We start from the raw sequence: 27,326 nt of genomic DNA, 5'->3' as shown, positions 1-27,326 counted from the left end.
CTGAAGTGGAAGAACATTTTAAATCATGCACTCCAAAACACTACTCACCACTCTCTCCTCCCAAAAAAAACAATTAAAATCAAAACAAACACTCAAATCCTTGTACTTTCTTGTTTTGAAGATAAGTGAGGAACAGACAAAGGCTTTCAATACAAAAATCTGAGTGGCTGTACAGCATTTCTTTCCCGAACCATTGCTCATATACGTACGCTATTCTGTACAGTATATACAGCAGTACATTGTAAAACGGGTGTTGTCAAGATCCCAGTCCACGCAACATCTGACAACAAGTTTGTTAAAATCCAGACTCCGGGCTTATAAACAGTGCAGAAAGCGCAAACACGAGAAAAACAATTCCACCAATAATGGTCACAGTTCGTACCGACTTTTTTTGCGCTATCATTCATCCTCCAATAACTGCTAAACCTGTGCACAAGCAATGTCCTATCGTTCCACCAGCTGCCACACAAAAGGGATCCTCCCGACAGTCGCTACAGAAAACCATTGTTGTAAAATATGAATTATGTACTCACGCTGCTAAAAATGTTAAAGTAAAGGCTTGAAGAAATATTGGAGGGATAAAATGTTGTCACTTTCTCGGTCCAGAACTTGTGCTGCCTCCCATTTCTACACTTTCTGGCCTGATAAGCAATTTTGATCTGTGATATTCTTCATCTTTTCTTTTAATTTCTGCTTGACCTTCGTCAGGGTTCATCAGATGAATCTTCAAACCTTCTCAAAGAACCCTTAGCCCTAAAATAGCAAACAGCACCGTGGACATATAGGCCCTCATTTATGAAGAGCTTGCGCCGCCGGTGCGTCAAAAATAATGGCGCATCGTCGGCTCAACGCATGCGCCATATTAATGAAGTGGCGCGTCTCCGACGATGCGCCACTTTCAGCCCACTGCGCATGGAAAACCACTGCGTCAAAATGCCCTGCGACACGTAAGTATTAATGTATGCAAGGTGGGCGTTACTACGGAGAAACACGCGCAAAAGTGACGCATCCATATTAATGACTTTATCCACTTTTGTCGCTTCTATTGCGGAAAATGCGCATCGTTGCGGTTATGTCAGAATTGGTGCGCCTACAAAACGGACGCGCAGGAAATGACGCATCTGCACATATCAAGAGGAGAGGCCACAGTGGACATTGCTGCAACTATCCCCACACCATGGAGGTGGTAATGCTGCGAGTAGCTGCCAGACGGAGACGACTAGCACCGGGAATCCAACCACAACCCCCTGCCCCACAAACCCCCCCCCCCCAAGGCAACGCCGCAGAAAGGAGCGGCTATTCCGTCAAAGGAGCGTCCTGAGAGGCCTCAGGAATGAGGAGGTCATAAGTCTATTTCGCCTCAAGAAGCAGACCATACTACATCTACTGCGACTCATTGGACCAAGGCTAGAGGTAGGAACCAACAGGCCTACCAACATACCGCCACAGGCAAAGCTCCTGGCTGTGTTGCATATGCTAGCGTCGGGCTCCTTCCAGACAACAGTTGCCAAAGTGGCAGGAATATCCCAGCCAGCTTTCTCATCATTCCTACCAACTGTCCTGGATGCCATCATCCAACTGACACCTCGCTACCTCAGTTTCCCCAACAATCCACAACAGCAGATGGAGATCAAGCAAGGATTCTATGACATAGCAGGTTTACCCCATGTGCTGGGTGCCATTGACTGTACACATGTGCAATTAGTACCTCCGGCAGCAACAGCACATTTGTACATAAATCGCAAACATACATATTCAATCAATGTACAGGCCATTGTGGATCACCGTGGACTATTTACCAATGTGCTGGCAAAATACCCTGTCAGTGTACATGATGCCCTCATATTCCGGAACTGCATCATAAATGACCGCTTCAAGAATGGCCAGTATGGTAATGGCCTACTTGTAGGTAAGCAAAAGAGTATGATACAATGCACCATCCATGCTGCCATACTGTTAATATTGCTTCAATTACGCTGAAATGAGGACATGGATGGAATAATGTTGCACTAGCATATACATATACAGCAATAGAAGGGGCATAATTAATTAAGGTCATGCGCTGCTGGTGCCTAACTTAAAAAATGGGAAAAAGTCACGCACCAGTGGCACAAGTCCTTCATAAATGAGTGCCAAGGTCATGTAGAGGCATATAGGGATTCAATGCATGTCCGTCCAAATCTGTGTCCATTTCCCAGCATAACTATGTGCCAAAGGTGTCTTGCATGTGAGTCACTGGGTGTGTTCTCTGCAACATCCATGGCCAATGGACACTGCCAAATGAAATAATACACACAACATATGGCCTGTACTCGACCAGAACCATTACAAGCATTTCATTGTACCTTCTCATTTATTCCATTACAGCTGACCAGGGATATGGCATCCAGCCGTGGGTGATGACAACTTATGGAAACCCACAGTCGCCACAGGAAGTAGCGTACAACCAAGCACATTGCAGGACCAGGAACATTGTTGAAAGAACATTTGGTCTGCTCAAGGCCAGGTTTCGGCGCCTGGACAAGTCTGGTGGACGTATGCTGTATTCACCAGAGACAGTGTGCAAATTAATTTTGGCTTGTGCAATACTGCACAACATATGTGTGCTCACAAAAGTCCCCTGGGATGAGGGACCTGATTTAAATCCACAAATGCCGGAGGATGACCAGGAGGACGGCCATGCTCCTGTAAACCAAAGCACAGCAGCAGGCATCCGCAGACGTGCTGACATAGTGCATAATTTTTTTTAAGAATGTGAAAAATAACATCCTCATCATGCATTTTGATTTTTGTTTGGACTTATAAAAATACATCATACAACCTTTACTCCCTTGTGCATGATTATTTTTCCAAAATTTACACTGCAAGTTGCATGACAATCTCATATGTGGATACATCATTAATCAATCAATCAAAGCTATTATATAGCGCACTACTCACCCGGAGTGTCTCAAGGCGCTAGGGGAGGGGGGTCCGCTACTGCTCGAACAGCCAGGTCTTGAGCCACTTCCTGAAGGCAAGGTGGTCCTGGGTCAGGCGGAGGTGGGTCGGGAGGGAGTTCCAAGTCTTGGTGGCCAGGTAGGAGAAGGACCTTCCTCCTGTGGTGGCTCTTTGGATGCGCGGGACGCCGGCAAGGGCGTGGCCGGTCGATTGAAGCTGGTGTGTGGGAGCGTAGAAATTGAGGCGGCTGTTGAGGTATCCTGGGCCTTGGTTGTGTCGGGCTTTGTGTGCGTGGGTGAGGAGATGGAAGGTGATTCTCTTCTTGACCAGGAGCCAGTGCAGATCTCTCAGGTGTCCGGAGATGTGGCAGCGATGGGGAATGTCCAAGATGAGTCGTGCTGAGGCGTTCTGAATCCGCTGGAGTATCTAGTGGAGTTTGGCAGTGGTTCCTGCGTAGAGGGAGTTGCCATAGTCCAGTCGGCTGGTGACGAGGGCCTGGGTAACAGTCTTTCTGGTCTGGGTGGGGATCCACCGGAAGATCTCACGTAGCATGCGCAGGATGTTGAAGCACAACGAGGAGACTGCGTTGACTTGTCTGGCATGGAGAGGGAGGAGTCCAGGATGAAGGCCAGGTTGCGTGCGTGGTCTGTTGTTTTGGGTGCGCTGCCCAGGGCGGGGGGCCACCAGGAGTCGTCCCAGGCGGAGGGTGAGGATCCCAGGATGAGAACTTCCGTCTTGTCCAAGTTCAATTTCAGGCGGCTGTTCTTCATCCACATGGCTACGTCTGTCATCCCTTCGTGTAGGTTGGCTCTGGCGGTGGCGGGGTCGTTGGTAAGGGAGAGGATCAGCTGTGTGTCGTCGGTGTAGGAGATGATGTAGAGGTTGTGTTGGCGTGCGATGGCTGCAAGGGGGTTCATGTAGATGTTGAAGAGGGTTGGGCTGAGCGAGGAGCCCTGGGGAACGCCGCAGATGACTGTGGTGGCTTCTGATCTGAACGGGGGGAGGCGGACTCTCTGTGTCCTTCTGGCAAGGAACGAGGTGATCCATTCCAGTGCCTTCTCCTGGAGTCCAACGTTGCTGAGGCGCTGCGCTAGGGTACGGTGGCAGACAGTGTCGAAGGCCACGGAGAGGTGTAGGAGGATGAGTGCCGCTGTTTCTCCACTGTCTAGCATGGCTCGGATGTCATCGGTGGCTGCGATCAGGGACCTCTCGGTGCTGTGGTTGGCCCGGAAGTCAGACTGCGAGAGGTCGAGGCATCCGTTCGTCTTGAGGAAGGCGGCCAGCTGCTTGTTGACGGTCTTCTCGATGACTTTAGCAGGAAACGGGAGCAGCAAGATGGGGCGGTAGTTCTTGAGGTCGGTGGGGTCGGATGAAAGCTCCTTTAGTAGAGCGCTGATTGCGGCATGCTCCCAGCTCTCCGGGAAGGTGGCGGTGTCGAAGGAGGCGTTGATGATGTCCCTCAGGTGGGGTGCGATTACAGCGTCGGCCTTGTTGAATACGTGGTGAGGGCAGGGGTTGGTTGGAGATCCGGAGTTCATCGTGCGGATGGTGTCTTTGGTGCTGATCGGGGTCCAGGCGCGGAGGGTGGTGGTGGTGGGCGTTCGTTCAGTCGTGGCGAGCGTTGGTTGAGTGCTGAAGCTGTAGTGTATGTCCGTGATCATGTTGTGGAAGTAGGAGGCGAGGGACTTGCAGAGGTCTTGCGAAGGGGTGATGTCGTTGTTTCCGCCGTTGAGGTTGGAGAGCTCCTTAACGATGTTGAAGAGTACCTTGCTGTTGTGTGCGTTGCTGTCCAGTCGTTCCTTGAATGCATGTTTCTTGGTGGCGTGGATTAGTTGGTGGTGTTTTCGGGTGGGGAGCTTGAGGGCAGTCATGTTGTTTGGTGTTGGGTCTCTGCGCCAGGCTTTCTCGAGTGCTCGGCAGTTCTTCTTTGAGCTCTCGAGTTCGTTGGTGAACCATGGGGCTTTCTTGCTGCGGGGTCTGCTAGGTGGGGTATGCAGAGGGGCGAGGTCGTCTGCGCAGTTGATGCTCCACTTTGCGAGGTTGGTGGCGGCCTGGCTTGGGTTAGTTGCGCTGGTGGGAGGGTTCATGCTCAGGGAAGTCGCAAGATGGTCGGCTGTGATCTTGTACCAGCTTCTGCGTGCTAGCTGTTCCTGGTGGTGGTGGATCGTGGTCCTTTTGAAGCTCAAGTTGACGCAGCTGTGGTCCGTCCAGTGGAGTCCGGTAGCGTGGCTGAAGGTGATGTCCATGCTGGATGAGAACACGGGGTCGAGTGTGTGTCCGACGTAGTGGGTGGGGGTGGTCACCAGCTGCTTGAGACCGAGGTTGGGGAGGTTGTCCAGCAGGGTGGTGCTGTTGCGATCTTTGTTCTCCAGGTGGAAATTGAGGTCCCCGAGGAGGATGTAGTCAGCGGAGAGGAGGGCGTGCGGGCTAATGAAGTTGGTGATGTCTTTGCTGAATTGTGTGCGTGGTCCCGGGGGTCTGTAGATGAGGGTGCCTCTGAGGGTGGTCTCGGGGTTGATGTGGATCTGGAAGTGCAGGTGTTTGGCGTGTGCGAGGGCGTCGTCGGTGTTGGTCGTGATGCGGATGGAGTTCCTGTGGATGATGGTGATGCCACCTCCTGTCTGGTTTACGCGGTCCCTCCGGATGATCTTGTAGCCGTCCGGGATGACGATGGCGATGTCGGGCACTGAGGAGGCGTTCATCCAGGTTTCTGTGAGGAAGGCGACGTCTGGAGATGTGTTGTCGATCAGGTTCCAGAGTTGGACGGCGTGTCTGTGGATGGAGCGGGTGTTGAGCAGGATGCACTTGACGTGGTTGCTGCTGGTGCTCGGCTTGGTCGGTGCTGGTGTAGTGCAGGTCTGGATGCAGGTGAACTTGCAGGAGTGGCAGCAGAAGGGTCCGTTGGTGCGTCTCGGGGTGGCTCAATACCAGGCTGGGCTTCGGCCGGCGTTGAGTGCGTAGAAATTGGTGTTGGCGTAGGTCCGGCGGGTGGGCTGGTGTCTGCGGGAGCCAGGGGTCCTGGCACTGGGCGCGGTCCAGGCGTGGACGGGCGCAGACGGGCTTACCTTTGGCGCGCCTTCGGCACACATTCGGCGCTCCCGCTGTGCGTCAACGCTGCACGTGCGCACGGTCGCCATTTATGGCCAAGTGCAGGGAGGGAGGAGCAGCTGGGAGGCGGGAGCGGGGAGGGCACAGAAGGGAGGGGGCGTGTCCACACTCCCGGTGGCGGGGAGCGGGGGACAAAATACACAGGGGGGGGGGGACACCAGTACAAGCAGAGTGCAAAACAGGAATAAAATACGGAATGCTGTACAGTTACAAACTAAACAACAAAAGGCAGAAAATGCGGGAGAACGAGCAGCGGCGGGGTGCCTGGCCAGAGGAAGGACAGCTCAGCGAGGCTGAGAGCAGTGGCAATCAGGCGGGGGGCACACGCGACAGCTGGTGGCCGTGCGGCACGGGTGTGTCCTAAGGATAGGTCACCAGGTATACATGACATTTACTCTCATGTCTGGAGGCTGACATCAGACATACATCAGGCCACACATCCATTTACATTGTACTGCCTTGCAATTTCACCTGCAATGGCCACACTCACCAGTGTATGTTCAACACAGGTACCCTGGCACCATAGTGCATGTGTGTCTGTGTGCAGGGTATGAATGCACATGTGTATGAAGGTGAACGTTCCTGTACTAAAATATTCCTCCATGCAACACAGCATACATAGTGCAGGTAGGCAGGCCGGCCATTGTGAGTCAGCGCACATGAAAAGCACAGGAATATCCCCTATGCAAAGACACAGCACCTTCCTGCCCTATTAGCTTGCTGCAGGGAAGTGCCGCAGGAATGCATGCTGTAATAATCTACACAAAAACATCATAAATTAGGGTATAAATTCACAATAGTCAAAAACCAACATTTACCATTCCCATTTAGTGGTGCAGAAAATGATAAAAGCACAGGTGAAGATGAGTCCACATTATGAAATCACACAGCAGGTAAAAATATAAAACATTTCTTGTATGTTGCTAAGTCATGTTGGAGGTAAATCAATAATAGGACAAACATTACAGTCATTATTATGTTACACAGTGGATGTGAGGCTAAATATGACCATCCATGAAAAAGTTGACCTCAGTGCTCACACAAGTTTGCATTATAGAACTAATGTGGCAGGCACATAAATGAAGTAGGTGTATCATACTTCACAATCTCATCCATGCATTCATGACTCTACACACAACAGTGACGTTGGGTCTGCGTACGTCACAATCTGACCCATGCATTCCTGACTCCACGCACAAAAGTGACGTTACACAAGGACCAAAAGTGACTTTGGTCAACACATGTCATAGTCTGACTCAGCTGAATATAGAAACATGAAATATTTACACACAAACATTTTGTGTTCCTGTTGAGACACTTTCACGCTAAGCGTAAACACGCATCTGTTGGCCAGCGTCAAAACATACAGCACTTAAGATATGCAACAACATTGTCAGATAACTGCAATGTGCCTTTAATGAAGATTGTGACGCATGCCAATAAAGTCACATCTACTAACACTGGTCGCACCTTGGGGGGAAAATTTGTCATCAGTCAGCCATGCATCTAATTTACGATGCAACATAATAAAGATGGTGTCGCATGACAATAATGACGCTTCCACCAGAACTGTTCGCACCGTAAGGGTAATATGTCATCAGTCAGCCATGCTTCAAATCAATGATGCGACATAATAAAGATGGTGTCGCATGACAATAATGACGCTTCCACCAGAACAGTTCGCACCGTAAGGGTAATATGTCATCAGTCAGCCATGCTTCAAATCAATGATGCGACATAATAAAGATGGTGTCGCATGACAATAATGACGCTTCCACCAGAACAGTTCGCACCTTGAGGGGAAAATATGTCATCAGTCAGCCATGCTTCAAATCAATGATGCGACATAATAAAGATGGTGTCGCATGACAATAATGACGCTGCCACCAGAACTGTTCGCACCGTAAGGGTAATATGTCATCAGTCAGCCATGCTACAAATCAATGATGCGACATAATAAAGATGGTGTCGCATGACAATAATGACGCTTCCACCAGAACTGCTCGCACCGTAAGGGGAAATATTTTAACTGTACCATGCTTCAAGTCAACGATGCGACATAATTACGTTTTATTCGCATGCCAATAATGACGCATCGACGGAAACGAGTCGCATCGCAACAGGAAATGATGTAACCAGCCTGCCCTGCTCACAAACAGGAAGTTATATAATACTTTCGCTTTCTCTTTCACTCCTTTGTAGTCTCAGAGAGGTGTAGGAGTGTGTTTGCAAAGTGCTTGAGAGTTTTGTCCTCTCCTGCAGTTGTTTTACAGTGTGTGTCTTGCTAACTGTGTCCAAATAGTCTCTGTAGTGTTGTGTATTGTCTACCTGTGTGTTGTGTGTAAAGGGGTGTCTGTCTGTTTAGGGGTTTTAATATTCATTAATAGGGGGATTAGTGTTGTTTTAAGGGGTTTTCAAAGTTGATAATAGGGGGATTAGTGTTCTGTTTAGTGGATTTATACTATTAGGGGGATTCCTGTGAAAGACACATTTTTTTGTTGCATTCACACAGCGTGGCTTGGGCTTTGTCACAATGTCACCCAGGTCTAGGAACCTCACTGAGCAGGAGTATGGGGGGCTACTGTGGCTGATTGTCCACTACCTCCCAAACATGATTGGGAGTGGAGGCAGGGTACTGCTGGGTTACCCAACCCAAGAAAGGAAGCTGAGGTGGGAGAGGGTCCGGTACCAGATGTTGCGAATATTTGGAGTGGACCGGACCCTCAGACAGTACAAGCATCGGTGGGCTGATGTCATCAACCGTGAGCAGGATCTCCTGGACCACCTTGAAATCGAGGTCGAGGGAACAATTGGTAAGTCAAATTACATTTATTTCATGTATTAACAGCTGTATTGTAAGGTGAAGCTATTCCATTGTGAAACTACAGGGGCCTCACTGATGATCCCCTTGCACGGCTGTGACATCAGATATAGGGCCATATCTATCAACAAACCCTTTGGCTAATCTAAACTTGAGATTATCAAGGAATCCCTATTTAATATTTGCTAAATGGTATGTATTAAGAAAAATCGCTATTATTTAGGAAATCATTAATCTTTCGTATGTGCAATTTAGCATGTTTATACTTTGCAATTAAGGGATAATTCCATATGCATTGCCATGGCCCAGGAGGGCCATAGGAATTATTTGCATTAAAAACACTTATTGCAAATCAGCTATTTGCTAATCGACATTTGTGAATTATTACAAGGGTGCAGGGGTGTCTCAAAGACACACTGCTGCAGCCCTCAAAAGTATATGTGTGTGCATATGGTGCACATACATGCCCTATGGCCATGTGTGTGCATCACCTGCCACCTTCCTAAAAGCAAAATTGTGCATATTTGGAACAAAATGCACCTTACCATCAACTACAGGTTGGTGTTAATTTGCTAAATATCTAACATATTTTGCTACACCAAAATGCAACATACATAAAGGCAGATTAATTAGGCAGTTGTGCCTCTTTGCACCGCAATTGCGTCACTTCATTTGACCAACTGCCGCGCAAATAAAGCGCCCTATTTACAACGTTGTAAAGCACTGCGCCATAAGAAGGCGTTCCTGCGCAGGGGGGGGGCTTCCTGCGCAGGAACCCCTCATGAAAGTGGCTGAGTGAAATCTATGAAATTGCACTCAGTCACTTTCTGGGCAATGCTGCGTAAAAAACCTGCGCCTGCTTGAAGCAGGCGTAGGTCTTGACGCAGCATTGTGCAGATGGTGCATCCCCGAGCCTTGCTGGAGCTGCGTTGCGCTTGCGACGCAACTCCAGCAATGGCCCACAATTCCCGCACAGATGCCTCGCGCATCTGTGCCGTTTGTTCACCATGGTGTGCTGCATTATTAATGAAGTCCCCCATAAAAGCACAATCACATACATCTACACAATGCAAACATATAATCGATATGGGACAAGTGTGCAAGTATTTGGCAAATGCCATCTCAATGTGACACCACAAACAAAGGATCACATGTGTGTCATACATGCAGTGGAAGAGTGTGCTTCACATGTGAAGTCCTTAGCCAGAGACTGTTGTATGAATCAGGTTGCCTCATGGGATGCATCGTAAGCCAATGTTGAAGATACCACTGACTCTCATGTAATCTCTGTACTGTGTTGAAATATGCAACATTTGCTGAGAATCTGCACTATTGTCTTTCCCTTGTAGGTGGTCCACCACCATACACAAGGGATGAGGTGGAGTCCTTCAAGGATCCTAAGGCCATTGGTGAGTGTGAAATCCTTACTATGTTTGTCTGTATGCTTAAAATGTCTCCTCATGCATGTCAAGTATGCAGACAGTGCCAAAATCATCATTCTTGCATGCAGCATGTTTACACATCACATGTGCATGGAAGTGTGAAGGACTCAATGGCACCATGTGGAAAACCATAAACTCAATGATAAGGGTCACATGTATGAGGTGTTACAGTGTGCAAGGGACACAGTAAAAAATCTTGTGCTGCTGTAAGTATCTATCACATAAAATGAGACCACAATCAAACAATACATCTATACCTCCATAGAGCAACATACTCAGGTGTGAGGGTCTGAAGGCACTGAAGGGAGGGGGTGTGCTGCTACTGATGAAATAGGCAGCTCTTCAGTTCTTTAATGAAGGTAAGATGGTCCTGGTCAGTCGTAGTTGTGCACCAAAGGACTTTCATGTCTTGGTGGCCAGGTAGGAGGATGATCTAGGTCCAGTGGTGGATGAGTCAATCCTTGGGATGGTGGCCAGTGGGAGGCTGGTGGAGCGGAGGTGGCGGGTAGGATGTGAGAACGAGAGGCGGTTGAGGAGTCATTCTGGGCCCATGTCATGTGTCTGTGTGTGTGTGTGTGGGTGAGGAGGCAGAACGTGATCCATGTGTTGACGGTGACCCAGTGTTGGTCAATATGGCCTGTAGAAATGGTGCAGTGGTGAGGGCCGTCGAGGATGAGTCGTGCCGATGGATTTACTATGGGTAGTAATTGTAAGTGAAGTCTGGCAGTGGTTCCTGTGTATAGGGCCTTCCCGTTGTACAATTGGCTGTTGATGAGGGCCTGGGTGACCGTCTCACACGTTCCGGTGGTGATCCACCTGAATATCTATCCGAGCATGTGCAGGGTGTAGAATCATAAGGATGACATGACGTCCACTTGTTTGTTAGTTGTGAGTGAGTAGACCTTGAAGAATCCCAAGTGGGGTGTATGCTCCGTGGGGGTTCTTGCAGTGACCATTGTTGTGGACCAATAGGCGTCGTCCCTGGCGGATGTTGATTTGCCAAGAATGAAAACCTCTGTATTGTGTGTCTACAGTATCCGCTGACTGACCTTCTTCCATTCTGCAGCGTCTATCTTTCCTTCATGGAGGTTGTTTTTGTTTGTGGCTGGGTCATGGGTGAGGGACCGTACCAGATGGGTGTCATTGGCATAGGTTTGTATGTTGTGGTGGTGTGTGCATGCAATGGTGGCAAGTGTGCACATGGAGATGTCGAAGAGTGTCATGCTGAGCAAGGAGACTTGGGGTACGTGACAGTCAGTGTATGTAGACCATGGCTACATGACACATGCTAATTGTAGTACAACATAGACATACCTCCTACAAGTAGGATTTCCTTGTGCCCCACGTGTGTCAGTACTTGCCATTGTTAGAGGGATGCAACAGTGCTGCAAGTCCATCATCAATTAGCACAATAATCATGCAGTTACCTATGCAACTAAAAGGGCCACCGGCAGATTTGACTATTGACATCAGTAGTAAATATGCATTGATGTACATGTGTATAAATGGCCATAGCAACTTTTATCATGCATAGTCAACTCACATACCAGGCCTTGATGCTGGCCATGATATGACGTCCCCTGTCAAGATGCGTCTACCATGAAAGTGTTGTGCAGTCTGTGTTGCGTAGTGTGAAAATGCAGCACATATTTACTCCCAAGCAGCACCCCATGTACAAGAGTTAAATGATAGGAGGCGGTGCACAAATCAATAGCAGTGCACACCTGTGTCTTTCCTTGAAACACAATCCTAATTTGGCCATGTTTTGTTTCCATGGTGCATTTTACATGTGTGTAGGCTTGTGCAGCATACAGGGATGATGTTCCATATACCTTGCTATGTATCTGCGTATGAAGAGCACAATTACAATGCCTATACAAACCTTGCCTGCACACAGATGCACTGGCATCATTTTGAGAAGGGGCCTGCATATGTGAATGGCGAGCATTGGGTACATGGCCAGGACAAATGCATTGGAATGCACCATCTCATATGTATTGAGGCCTTACATGTCATGTAGATTATTTATCATGTTAGGTAGTACACAACATCACTTAGCATCCCTGTGTATGACCATCGATGAGGATGCCACCATGCTTTTAAATTGATGCCCTGTTAACGATAGCCCCTTGATAATTTTTACTGAAGATTGCATGAATGTGCATGTGTACAGGTGTCAATGTGTTAGTGCAGACTGATGTTGATGTCATTGCTCCATTACAGAAAACATGACACAAGATGAGGAGAGGCAATATCGCATCCGTCTAGAGAGATACCGCCACATACGGAATGTTGGTCGTTCATTCAGGCAGATGGGACGCCGACATGAGCACTCACGTGCTGATGGAGCATGGAGATCACCAACTCCCACTCCACCATCCAACATGCGGAGCCGGAAGGAAAAGGCTAAAACCTCACGCGTGCACTCCGGACAACCAACTGGATCATGTGAAGATCAACATCCCCAGATGGACACTGTATCTCCTACACAGAGTGGACCCTCAGGCATTCAGACATCAGCACCATCAACATCTGGTTTGGTTGCACCCCCAGCTGGTCTTGGTTCAGGATCTGCTACTCAATCCACTTCTGGACATCCCTCGGATATGACCCCAGTGATAACCACTGCTACAAAATCGCAACCCACAACAGCAGCTCCCCCTGAGATCGACGGTGTGCTCCTGATGGCCAAAATTAACAAGATTGAGGGCCAAATGGAAATTTTTGAAAAAGGCCAAAAAGAACTGACATTGAAGGTTGCGGGCATGCAACTGCAGCTGGCCACCCTGCTGTCCATGGTTGCCGACATGAAGGCCACCATTGAACAAATGGACGAGCAGGAATGAACACAGAGTTAACAACTGTGGTCGTTGTCCATGACATGTCAAGTTACGAACGTTGTTAGTGTTTATATTTTTAAAATAGTTAGATAGTATTTAGGATAGTTGTAGTACTTAGGAATAGTGTTAGGATAAGTGTTAAGTTATTAGGAGTGGGTGGGGGTTGATGTATAGTGTATGTTAAATGTATTTTTAGATGTAAAAATAAAAAATTAAACAAAAATTAAAAAATATATCATTGTTTAGTTAGGTAGGTTAATTAGTATGTGTTTAGATTAAGTGTATGTATGCCTGATGTGTGATTATTGAATAGGGGGTGGGGGGTCATCTGTGTGTTGTGTAGTATGTGTGAGGTAGGTATAGGAACAGTTAGACAAGATAAGTGTAGATGTTAGTGCATTAGATTAGATTAGTGTAGGATTTTATAAATATTTTTGTATAGTGTAGTGTAGTTTAGCATAACATTTAAACACTCTGAACAATTTTTGTTAATAAAATATCTGTTTCAATTACAATAAGTTGTACTTGTAGGCATATGAAGTAGAGAAATCAGCCCTGGGTGAGGGAGAGGTGTGGCGCCGCGGCCAGGGCGACTGATGCTGGAATCTGGGGATCAGGGTTCGATCCCCGGCTCCGGCGGCAGGTTAGCCCAGCACCATGCGACTCTGGGCAATAGCTTGCTTAATCTTCCCGACGGCCCCCCAGCGCCTAGAGACCCTAACGGGTGATTGTGCGCTATACAAATGTGGATTATTATTATTATTATTATTATTATTACCCTTGCTGGCCAAGGAATGTCAACAATGATCTCTTATCTTAGATTACCGTTACATGTTAGCTATTGTAAGCCAAATGTTCATTACACTATCACAAAATCATACAGGCCAATACTCACCCTTGAGGGACTTTAGGTAATGTGTCTCAGGTGAGGCCATGTGATCAACAATCATGTGTAAAGATACTGGGACCTCTTTCATGACGTTTTTCCGTAGTGGAGCACAGCAGGCCTTCCTGTAGCGCTACCCTTTTGCAGGATTAAGTGCAGGACCGTGCCGTATCTGCTAGTTACTGCGCAGTCCTGTTGTTCTCACCAGCACTGTAGCACAATGTCCTGTTCATCGCTAACGCAGTCACCTTTGCACAATGGGGCAAGTGTGTCTGCCTTGCAGTGAACATCAGACTTGTACAGGAAAGGACACCTCTCAGTTAATCATTCATCACATCTTGGTGATGGATGATGACTATTAGGCAGGGTTAGGCGTCACACAACGTCACAACAAGTGAGGGTCAGATGGCACAAGGGCCGTCATTTATTGGACCACCTGGTATTGAGACTGTACCTCAATGTTTGCAGTGTTTCCCAATGCTGAGGGCCAGTATGACCCCCGTCTTTCCTGCAAGTGGAAAAGAAAGCTGGTTTACAGCCTGGCTATGTAGATGCAGGGAAATGTGACCATGGATAGGTCTGTATTGCAGACGTATGTCTTGTGGGCCTAGAAGCAGATTCATTGGTAGAGGTTTGCTGGCCCAGGGTTCTGGCTGACTGTGTAGGTGTGTGTGAGCTCCTTGAGTGTCAGTATATCTGTATGGGTGTGGATGCAGTAGAGCTCCTGTATGTGCAGGCAGAAGTGGTATTATCATGTGAGCCACAGGGAACGTCTACCTACGGTTGTCTGGACATTCATCTTTTTTGTACTGAGGGTATTTTTGATAATGTTATTGAGGGCTTTCACATTGCACAGGCTGATGATGATGGGTGTGTGGCAGATCCAATCAATGCATCAGTTGGCAATAATTGTGATGCACTTGCAGAGTTGCAGAGGGTGAAGAAGTATGGTGAGGATATTGCTATTATCCGTAATGACGGGGTGAGGGATGTGTTCTGTACAATGTATAGTTTGTGTGGCACATATGAGTGCAGAACTGTTTATCCAGCCCAGGGTACCCCCAGGTATAGTTCCATGTGGTAGTGGTTCTTGGGATTATGATGACTTTTTTTGACAACAAATGGAGATTTGTCCAGCTGAGGCACATACTTGTTGGCACATCTCGCATCCATTGTGGTTAGTCGTGTCCTGTGATGTTGGGTACCTTGGTGAGGGAGAGGCAGAGCTGGGTGTATTAGGCGTAGGGTACTATGCAGAGTCCATGTTCACTGATGCCCTCAGCAAGCGGAGCCATGTAGACATAGCAGACAAAGGTACTGAGGGACAGTCCCTGAGGAACTCAGCATCAGTACTCTGTGTGTTGTGCTGTGAAATGTATTAGGCTGAATCATCTGCTCCGGTCTGCAAGGGTGGAGACATTCCAGTGTGGTGTATTACCTTGCCTCATGCCATAGTGGAGTCTAACTGCTAGTGTGTTGTGGAACATTGTTTCTTGCAATGATGCGATGTATTGTGTATATGGAGTGCCAGTGTGACCTACTTTGAGGATTGTGTGGATGTTGTTGTGGCATGTAGGAGGGACCTCTGGATGCTGTTGTTTGTCATGGCGGAGGATTGGGGATGCTCTATGTTCCTATGAACATCACTGGTGCATGATGACCCTCTGGTTGATGATTTTGACTGCATATGTGTGTGGAAAGATGTGCCTGTGGGTCTTGACATCTGTTTGGTCAGCAGGGGTGTAACTGCTAATGTCATGTAGCTCTCAGCATTTGCTATTACTGTGGAGGTGCATGTTTCAATGGTGGAGGCCATGTACTGTCACTGTTTGTGTGCTATGGGGGATGCAGCCCTGTGGAAGATGTGCTGTGGGCAGGGGTGTGTGGGTGCTCCTTAAAGTATGTCCATCACGGTGTTTGTGATGTGAAACATGTAGACATGTGGACACCAGAGGATGGTGTGTAGTGTGGCTTACTTGGGCTAAGGTGTTGTGTGGTATGCCTTGCTTATGTTCATCTAAGTTGACATTCACTCTGATGATCTAGTGGTAGGAGACTGTACCAAGTGTGTATCAAAGGCATTGAGGCATGAGGGCCACAGTCTTTGCAGCAGCACTGAATTGTTTGTAGGACTTCATACATGAGACACCATGTGAGTGTTGAGTGATGTTGTTTCAATCACTGGTGTGAAGCATGTCCCTATTCCCATGCTTAAGTTAATAAAATTGTGTGCTACTCATCTTACGTTAGGATGTGCCTTTGATGCCAGCCACCTGCTGATGTTTTCCTTTCATACATACATGTGGTATGTCAGATATTTCATCATCACATACATACACCTTGGACTGACCCACAATCATGGTAGCGTGCAAGCATATCTGATGTTCCCAGTCACCCCCTCCTTGTACAAAGTTGTACTGTTACTCATTCGAACTAAAGTCATCATTCGTAATGTTGCGCATTAGCAATGCTGTTGTACACACGTTACTAGTCACTTTATGAACGTTGCCAGTTGGACATTGCATGTTGTGGGTGCACATTTATGTAAGTGACACAAGTTAGCAATTAGCAAGGTATGACAGGACTATTCTGATCAAGGGACACATACAGTAGGGTTGAGTTTGTACATGCACAGTCCATACATCAACATGACATTTGAGACATGCATGAGTGAGTAGTGTTTTTATTGTGTGAGACGGGAGTGTCAACATCATATGTTCACCTCATGGAGGGAGGCCACAGATAATTAATAGTACATCCATTGGCTAGCAGTAATTTGTTGTTCATCATTACTGTGGTAGAATGTCAGTATTATGTGCACCAGACAATGTATATGTATTGTCCATGTACAATATGTCATGCTAACGCATGGTTCTGCGGAGGACTGGACAATCTTCAGACTCTTCTTCATCAGATGTGTTTGTTGTCACAGCTGATGGTGGAATCAGTGGTGCAGTTGACACGGGAGGCATAGACACATCAGGGGCTGCAGATGTTGATGGGATTGTACCAGCATCATGTTCAATGCCCATCAGGTACCGCATGAATGCACTGAGCATGAGTTGTTGATTTTCAAGCACAGCTGTTACATCACGTTGGTAGTTAGCCAATTTGGTCAGGTAGGCATCCTGTTTTGCATTCATTTCTTTAAGGGTGTCCTGAATTTCCCTCAGCCTGTTGGCCACTTCAAGACTGCCACTTGTGTTAGGCATTTGTCTGTGCCTCTGCTGCATGACCTCTGATATCTCATTCATGGCGTGAAACAAAGTACGTGGTGGTGCATCATTGCTGCTACCAGTTTCCGCACTGCCACTATTGGATGATAGGCAACGGAGCACTCCCTCTAGGGTGCCTGCCATGCTCTCAATGCCTTTACGCACCTCCTGTGCCAACTGCCCCTGTACATCCACGACACGTTGTTCAAAGGAATTCAGCGTGTTTGGCGAGTGGTGAGGCAGAGATGTTGTGGGAGGTGGCGTAGGAGTGCTTCCAGGTTGGGCAAGCGGAGATCCCACTGTGCTGGTTTGCCTTCTGGTGCGGGGAGAGGGAGTTTGTATTGATAGTAAGAGGTCCTGGATGATGTCTGTGTCCACACTTGGTACACTTTCCACGCCGTCATCATTGGATTCAAACACTTGTTCCTGCTCATGAGGATGTGTGCCATGCTCTGAAATAAAAAATAGATGTATGTTTATGATCATGTCTGACATATGGTGTACAGATGCACAATTCTGAGTCATCTACCCTTTTTGAGTTTGATGTGTGTCAACATGTCAAAGTTAAAGCTACACATCATCACTCATGTTACCTAAAATGACATGGCATGAATCATTTGATGGATTCAAAATGTTTGTCCAAAAACATGGCACATGGCCACACAGTGCTTGCACACTTGCAACATTCAACTTGAGTGCATGTCCTGATGTCTGTTTTGTTGGTGTATATTGGGTACACATTCCAGCACAGTAGCAAGTCCAAGTGGCTTTTTGCACTCTATATATGTGCAACAGGTATCAGGCCACAATTACTGAGGATTGGGGACATGGCTTTCTTACCATCTCTCATCATCCCACCTGTCATAGCCATCACAGCTGTGTTGTTTGTGTGTGGACCATTTCCTGTGTCTTCATGCTAATTACGTTACATTTTGATAATACAGATTGCTCCTGGTATGTTGCTCAACCTACACCCAGCTCCCCCTGTGTGCCCCTGCTGCCGCTGCTGAGTACACACTGGCAGGTGTGCAGTACCACCATATTAGTGTCCCATTAGTGGCCTCATTACAACTATTTTACACCCTGTTTGCAAACCATTTTGGTTTCAGTGCCACTATTCCACCACCCCATGCACACTTGCTGCTCCCGCCTACCAGCTGCTCCTCCCTCCCACATCCCCATATGTCCCAAACTGTGCTCGACTGTGCTACTTGCGCACCAGAGACACACCTTAAGCAAGCCAGTCTGCAGCCATCTGCGCCTGGACCATGCCCAGTGCCAGGACCCCTTGTGGCCACTAACGCCACTACACCAGACTCAAGTACTACGCCGGTACCCTCAATGCACTCAATGCCATCCTACACAACAGTTGCTTCCAGGCCACCACAATAACATACACACGGGACCCTTCTCCTGCCGCACATGCAGCTTCACATGCAAGTGAACCACCAAACCCCCATGGAGTGGACCCAACCACCTCTGATGCATTATCCACAACACCCACTCCACACGAACACAGCCCATGTGGCTCTGGGATGTGCTTGACGCCCCCGCCCCAGATGTGTGATCATTAAACTTGACCTGGTGGGACTACTCCTCTGCAACCAACATCACCATAGACATCCCAGACAGCTAGAAGTTGAACCGCAGGGATTGCGCTGACTGATTTTGTGTATGGGTCACCATCGACCACAAGTCCACCCTCAAGGTCGGCACCCATGCAGACAACACCATCAACACCGCCAACCACCTGCACATACACATCCACACCGACACCCAACACCACCTTCAGAGGACCCTCGTGTACAGCACACCAACCCTGTGCTCAGTTATGCTGCTCCATCAATGACCTCCCCAGCACCCACACACTCCCCTCCACGCACCACATCATCCTGTGGGACCTGACCTTACACCTCAAGGACAACAACGACGACAACTCCACCATACTGATCAACGACCTCACCAGACCCGGCTGCAGACTACTCGGGACCAAACCCACGCCGCCAGCCACAAGCTGGACCCCGTCTTCTCAACAGGCACCCACGTCACCTCCAACCACACCACTGACCTGCTCTCGACCGACCAACGCAGCATCATTTTTACCTTCTATTCATCAACCACACACCACTGCAGACAACTGCTGCCTCACCAATGCTGGGTAGAAGTAAACGTAGACCAGCTGGTCACACCCCTCAGCCAGGGCCCGAACTACAACCCCACCAACCCAGTCGACAGTGCCCAATACACTATGACAATGTATGTAGGACTGCACCAACACCTTTGCCCCACTCACGTTGCCCTCCAACAGCCACGCCTGCAGCAGAGCCACCCGGTTCACCGACTACCTCCAGACCTACCAACGCACATGCCAGAAGATGGAGTGAACATGGCTCAATGGACACACACTGCACAACCACACAGTCCACAAGGACGCCACGTGTATACATCACCACCTCAACAGATTGGCAAAGAGCTCCTCCTTCCAAACCTTTCTGGATACCAATGCACACAACAGCAATGATGTCTTCTGCATCGTTATTGAACAGAGAAACCCATGCGCAAACGTTGTCAACATCCCACCATCACAAGAAGTGTGGGACTCACTGTCCATGTTCTCACAGCGCACGTTTAGTGCCATCGACGACAGGTTCACCACCACATCCACAACAACTATGCCAGACTCCACCTCCCCAGCGAGGACCACCAGCCCCAACCGCAGCACATCCTGGTACTACGTCGACAAGGACGCAACACACAAGGTCATGAACTCCGTACACTCTGGATCACCACCAGTACCATCACCACACCACTTATTGTAAAAATGCAGAGGAAGCGATCATACCACAACTACACAAGTTCATCTACATCTTCTTCAATGCAGCAACATTCCATGAAATATGGAGGCACGCCACAAGCAATGCCCTCCTCAAGACGCACAAGGCACACCCCAAGGCCCTCGGGGACTCACCGCCCATCTCCCTGCTCACGTTCCCAACGAAGGTCATCTAGGTAATGATGTACATGCTATTGGGCCGCGGGCTGGTAGACCCCTACATGTTTCACCCGTCCCAGTCCGGATTCATACGTACATACAGCAGCAAGACAGTCCACATGTCCGGCACAGACAACATCATGCACCAACTAGCCAGCACCAAGTCAGCAGCCCTCTTCCTCCTGGACCGGTCAACCGCCTTTGACACGGTATGCCATCACACTCTGAAGACACACCTCCGAGAATCATGATTCCAATTGAAGGCCCTAGACTGAACCACGTCCTTTCTCTCCCGCAGAACCCAGAGCGTCCAGAGTCTCCAAATCCCATCCATCAAATGGGACGCCATCAACATCATCTGCGGCGTACCCCAGGGGTCATCCCTCAGCACAACACTGTTCAACATGTACATGTCCCCCTCGTACACGTGGGCCGCCATCACAGCCTCTACATCATCTCCTACACCAACAACACCCAGCTCATCCTCTCCATCACCAGGGGCCCACACACACCCTCAACAAACCTCCACGAGGGACAGAATTCCCTCACCAAGTGGATGAGGAGCAGCAGTCTGAAACTGTACTTGGACATGACACAGGTCCTCATCCTTGGACCCACACCCTGAGCCTGGGACGACTCCTGGTGGGCAACCACACTGGGAACAGCAACAACACCCACTGACCATGCACGCTACTTACTATACATCCAGTACTCCTCCCTCTCTATGTCTGAGCAGGTCGACGCCATGTCCTCCTCATGCTACAACTGCCTCCACATGCTATGCTGGATCTACAAGTGGATCCCCACCCCAGACTGACATTAGTGTGACGCAGGCGCTGAGCAGCAGCGGACTGGACTACCGCAACGCACTGTACTGAGGATTCCCTGACAAACACCTACAAGTACTGCAACGCATCCAATACACTTACGGCTCATTGATTGTCAACGTCCCAGACCGCAGCAACATCTTCCCCCAAATGTGAGACCTACACTGGTTCCCCATCAGCAAGTAGATTAGCTTCAAGCTCCAGACCCAGACGCACAATACACTCCAGTGGCCCGGAGCAGCCTACCTGTACAGCAGACTCAGCTTCTACACCCCCACACGCCAGGTCCACTCCACCAGCCTCCCCCTCACCACTGTCCACCGCATCCTATGACCAACCTCCAGCCGCAGATCCTTGTCCTACCTCGCCGCCAAAACCTTGCACACCCTCCTGGCCCACCTACGGCAGACCCAGGACCTACTCCCATTCAGAAGACTCATCAAGAGCTGTCTCTTTGAGCGGTAGCCGCAGCCCCTTCCCATCAGAGTGGGAGATCCAACAGGTGTTTTTACATGCAGAAAGAGTTGTTCCAAGGACACAGACTTCTGTAATCTCTGAATTATTTTTCAAGCAGCTGTGGTTCATGCAGACTGCAACGTAATGCATTCCACAATGTATTTCAAGTGTTTGGTTGGTGTAGTCTTAGGTGTGAGAGAGTATGACCTGTCTGTCATCAGCAATGGATACAATGTTGAGGCTGTGTTTGTTTTCAAATGGCGCTGAGGCAGCCCTGTTGATGTTGACAAGGGTCAGACACATAGATGGTCCCTCTTGCATTCTGCATTGGAATGACATGATTATGAAGACGAAGGTTGTCAGTCGGATCCTTGGACCTCTTGCTGGGATGAGTGACCCAGTTAAGCGTTGTTCCTTGGAATCCTGCTTCATGTAGTGTAGCAAATCTGTGTGGTGTTAGTCTGTGTCGGAGCACACTCACAGCTCTTGGTCCCGGAGGGTGCAGATGTCACCTGTGGCTGTGAATAGGGTGATCTTGGTGCTATTGTTGATGTGATGAGGACAGGGCTGTAGTGATCCCACAAGTGGCTGTATCTCATGTTGGAGGGGGTGCATTGAGCTTTGACTGGTGTCCCGGTGGGTATGGTAGTATGGCTGTTGTGTTGGAAGAGGTTTGCGTGGTGCTGCCTGTGGCATCTCCTGTGTACAGCAAAGTTGTTGTAGTGACATTTTTTACTTTATGGTGAACTTTGTTGGACACTTATCACCGGTCTGTAGTGCCAGGGTGATGTCTGTAGCTTTGCCTCATAGGTTGTTTTATTCATGCAGGACCTTGACGAGTTTGCAGGACTTGGCATTATCGTAGACTATTTTTTTGTGGTACTCCCTCATTGCGTCCATGTATGTGTTTTACATTTCAGGGGCCTCATTTCTGAAGGACTTGTGCCGCCGGTGCGTCACTTTTTCCATTTTTAAAAGTGGCGCACCGGAGGCGCAATGCCTTCATCAATAAGGCCCACAGTGCTGCAGACTCGCTGATGATCCATTTGTATAATTAACTATGGTGCATATTTGCTGGATGTTTATCATCTGCACTGCGCACCTTGCAATATAGGTGTGCTGCAGTGCATGCATAGGTACAGATCATGAATGGAGGCCTTTGGTGAGATGGTGCACATTCCTGCAAACTATTGATGTTGGATGTTCTTTCACTGCAAGAACACCATTGGTACACTTATGTTTTCCCCAAAGTCATGACAACATAGATGTGCTGTATTCACTGCATGTCACTACATGTTGTTATTCATGTTATATACGTCATTCATCCAGACGTAGCTGGTCAGTGCTTAAGTCATGCATTCATGTGAGGAGCATCATTCAAGTACATGTTACCTTAGTGCAGGCCTCTCCCAGTGGCACTGCCTCACCCCTATACCTACCATGATGCAGGTGTGAGGTACTGACACAATTGCGAGATGCTAATGTATTAAAAAAAATTGTAATGATTGCACATCACCACTACTGATATTTTTATTTGGATGTGCAGACCCACCATGCATACGTTATACATGATGCTTGTGTAATGTGGCACAGGGCTTCGCATGCTGAGTAACATTCATGAGTACTTTCCCTTACATATGCAGATGATGTGGCTGAAACCATCATGCACAAAGTAGTACAATGACAGATTTTGGGCCTGCATGGGGTGACTATGAGTAGGGTCTCTTTATTGGTGTCACCTGTCCTTCACAACGACACAGGTGCACAATGCTTGGCATGCGCCGACCCAGGCAAACTTGCACCATGTTGCAGGGGGTCCAGCGGTGCAGGGGATCAGTGTTTGTGTGCATGGAAGGGACACATTCCTGCATGATGCAGTCATCTACATATTTTTCCGCTTTCTATGTGTCCACTTGCATGCAAAAGCTACATGTTGGGTATATCCGAGAGGGAACAGTTTGTATTTCTTGAGGTTGTGCATGCCTTACACAGACCCTGTGGATGCATATATTTGTGGCACAGCGTCATTGTTACAGTTTGACTTTGCTATTGGACATTCTCAATTGGACATGGATGTTTGTGGGTACACCCCCAGCAACAGCCCTGGAATTGCGCTTTCTCACACTTTAATGTGGGAATGGTGCAATGACATGATATGTTGTACTATGTTACATGGCTGTCTGTGGCCTATTATTGTGGGTGTGGCACATTGTGACACCACTACATGATCAAAATCACATCATGGTATTTCATGAGGGTAGTTGGATATTTGCACCTGCTTGTGGCACTTGTCAGGTGCAGCAGTGGGCTGGGACTTCACTTAGTAAATATGTTATTACTTTGACAGGGGTAGGTGTTTACCAAATGTGACATGTGCATGTCCCTGGTACATTACTTTTTGTAGACCCTTCACAGTTCATGACATTGCATGACTACTCTTTCCACTACACGTCTGTAATTGAGCCGGCTACCTTACTTTATGGACTGCACAACATTACCTTCTTTGCACATTTCCCCTTGTAGGGACTTACCCTGTGTGTCTTGCGGTTCCTCATGCTCTGCACTGTCCTGTCCTGGAATGCCAACCACCAACTCGTCTGGGATGATCGCCGCAACCCGCTCCTCAAGGTCATCCAGCTCTTCCTGTTGTGATGGGCTGCCTCCTCCTGTCGCCGCTACTTCTTTGCTTTTTTTTGCCATTTTCTCTTTAGTCCGGCGCTTTATGTCGTTCCACCGTTTCTTCAGGTCAATGACTGTCCTCTTAGATTGGGCCACACAGTTGACCTTTGCCAATATGGACAGCCAAATTGCCTCTTTTTTTGATAGTGGCAACTTGGAACTAGCAAAGAGCTGGTGCTGGTGGTCTGTGACCTCATTTATGAGTATGTTGTTCTCCTCAGCACTAAAATTAATTTTCCTCTTCCTCTTGACATGGGTTTCTCCCTGTGTTTCAGGCTGCGCATCCTGGGTGCCATGTGGCTGGACATCCTGGCTGCCATGTGGAAGGTTCCCTTGGCTGCTGCTCTGTCCTTCAGGCTCCATGGTAACAATTTTTTCCATTTGCGGGAGAATTAGGAGATGGATGCGTGTATTTTTGGCGTTTTCCGGATTGTGACGCAACGTAAATGTGACGCAGCGATGCGTAAGCTTACGTCAGTTCCGCGATTGCGACTTACGGCACTTTTCCCGCACTTGCGTGACTTTCCGGTACGTCAGGACGCCAGCGTCTGCGTGTCTATTTTCCGGCTTACGGCATCACTTGCGACATGATGCGCCATTCCATTGTACAGGAATTTATATAGCGCAAATCACCAAGCGGTTTCTAAGCGCTTGCCTAGGGAACCCGTCCTGGTATTCCCCTGTGAGATAACCCCGGCAGGGTATCCACAAGGTGAAAGCCAGGCATCCCACCGCGAGGGGCCGTTGTGGAGATTAAGCAAGCTATTGCCGAGAGTCGCAGAGTGTGAACCCGTGAATCGAGTAGGCACCGGAGCGAGAATTGTCGAGTCCATGGACATTTTAGGACTCAATACCCCGCCGAGCCGGGAATTGAACCCTGGTCCCGGGCTGACCTCTGCTTCCAGGTCTGCCTCCTCTAACCAGTGAGCCACACTTCTCCATTAATGTGACGCATCCGCGTCGCAAACTTCTGACGCAGCGCGTCGTAAGGAATTGTGGCGCATCCCTGCGCCTGCGCAATGATGCGTCACTTTTCGTAAATGAGGGTCATAGTATGTGTATACTGTAGTTGCGTAACCAAATAAAACTAATGTAAGCATAGCACCTGCCAAAACAGTCAAACGATTTTAACGCATTGCCATGATAGCAACAATAAGAAAGTCTTATCTTATCTCCAAGTTCTGAAACAATGATGATGGATATAGTGGCCACAAATGCATGGATAAATCCCAAGTTATCTGCATTCGGAGTGTCTCCTTCTTAATGGTGCACTGGACAATACAGGGTGGGCACTTTCTCTGCGGGGCCTTGCAGGGGTGGCTCAGGTTTGTGTTGCGGTCGGGCAGGGGGAGGTTGTGGCTCCTTATTTCCGTGTCCCCCGCTGTCATCTTCTTGAATGGGGTTCGCCAGCCTAGGCAGTGTCGGGAGTAGCAGGAAGAGGAAGAGCAGGACTGATGTGGTAAGAGGTGCATTTTCAAGGTCAGTTGTGAGACTGCTCCACGGGAGTTCTCAATTCTAAGCCGTGGAAAAATGAGATTTGACTGGTCTTCAATGGCTTTTACTACAGTGCCCATGCTCTCTTCCTGCATAAGTGCGCGGAGGCAGCAGACCAGAGCGCAGAGCAGCCACCTCAACCGGTGTGAACACACAAGCAATAAACTTTCCATCGGCGCGCAGCGTAACTTCCAGCGTTATGTTTACCTCAAATATCTATGAAAAAAATTATTTTTCGCGCTATATAAAACAAACAAAATATAGCTTTAAAAAATTCCCGCCTGGATCCTTACATGGGCTGGTGAACTGCTGACTCCTGAGTTCACTGTAGTCCTTCAAGTCCAGACAGCAACCTGCTTCCATCCAATGGTTTCCTTCCAGTAATAAGTTCCACCATCCACTGGAGAATGCAGACTCACACGCAGGAAGCAGTCTGAGGTTGAGTCTGCACAGACTTGATTCCTCGGCTTCCAGCCTGCCACACCCTTTCCCAAGTCGTCACAGGTTGGGGTCCCCCCCACGTCCTGTAACGTGTTGGGAAAGGGTGTGGTGCCAATGCTCTCTACTCTCTGATTGACTTGGAGGCTTATTGATCCCGGGCTTGGTTTTCAAATGCCCGGGGCTAACTTTGCCTGCACGCCATCAGGGGGTGGGGACTGGGCCCTTAAGCTATGTCTTTGCCGAGCTGATGACATCATAGCCTTCAGGGCTGTGAGGTTCTCAGCAGGCAAAACACTAAGGCTTCGTTGGGCCCACCCGGGGAGCATTGCAACTGAGAGTCAGCCATGTTGATTGACCAGAATCAGATTCCAGACTCAATGGCCACTGTCACCGCATCAGTATCGGTGAGTGGGGCAGACAGTGCCCTGTGTTCACTAAACATGCAATGTATATATTGGGAAGACTACAGAAACAGTTATTTATTTATTAAATAAAATATGAACTTTGATGAATGTAACTGGGCAGACCCCCAACGCCCTCGAGGAGAAACCGCCACTGTCCAGCACCATAGTCATCCTACGGGGATTGCATAATTGTGAATTTCAGGTAACCATGCATGGTCAAAAAATCTTTCATAATCTTGCAAAAAACTCCTTTTAGGTCGAGGGTATTAGAGCACAGCCTCTAGGTTTCTTTTACCAAATGAAAGCTTGTACCCCAATAGGACATAAAAATAGTTTACTGCAACCTGACTCCAAAATAGACAACATTGCTTCCCCGAGATTGACAAATCACCTCCCTCTTTCAAACAGATTTGAAGCCCTGTCAGACCTGGAAGCACAAGACTGACTGCTATTGGTTTCAGAGGGTACAGTAATATAAAAAAAGAGCATTGTACAGTATTACTTGCATCACCTCACCCTGCGACTAACAGTGAAACCATTCAACAAGAGGCTCTCGGTATTGTCTCATGGAAAATTGCCGGTCTTCGTTCCAAGATTGATAATCTGGATTCAAAAATGTTGCTTGAACAACAACAAATTGTTTGTTGCCAAGAGACTTGGACAACGGACTCTTTACATGTTGACAGATATGCCTCTTATTATGTACCAGCTGCCCCTTCAAGATCCGGCCGAGCGAAAGTGAGCTTCTTCACTTTTATATCAATGGCACTGGCAGATAATT

At 48.4% G+C, this 27,326-nt stretch overlaps 1 pseudogene; it reads right to left on the bottom strand.

The window, feature by feature from the left end:
• Positions 1-295: 295 nt before the first annotated feature.
• The window catches only part of LOC144762622 (putative divalent cation/proton antiporter TMEM165), an 81,940-nt pseudogene continuing 54,909 nt past the window's right edge, over positions 296-27,326 (bottom strand).

The sequence above is a fragment of the Lissotriton helveticus genome, chromosome 6, assembly GCF_964261635.1.
Source record: "Lissotriton helveticus chromosome 6, aLisHel1.1, whole genome shotgun sequence".
NCBI lineage: Eukaryota > Metazoa > Chordata > Amphibia > Caudata > Salamandridae > Lissotriton > Lissotriton helveticus.
This window is presented reverse-complemented; position numbering and strand designations above follow the sequence as displayed.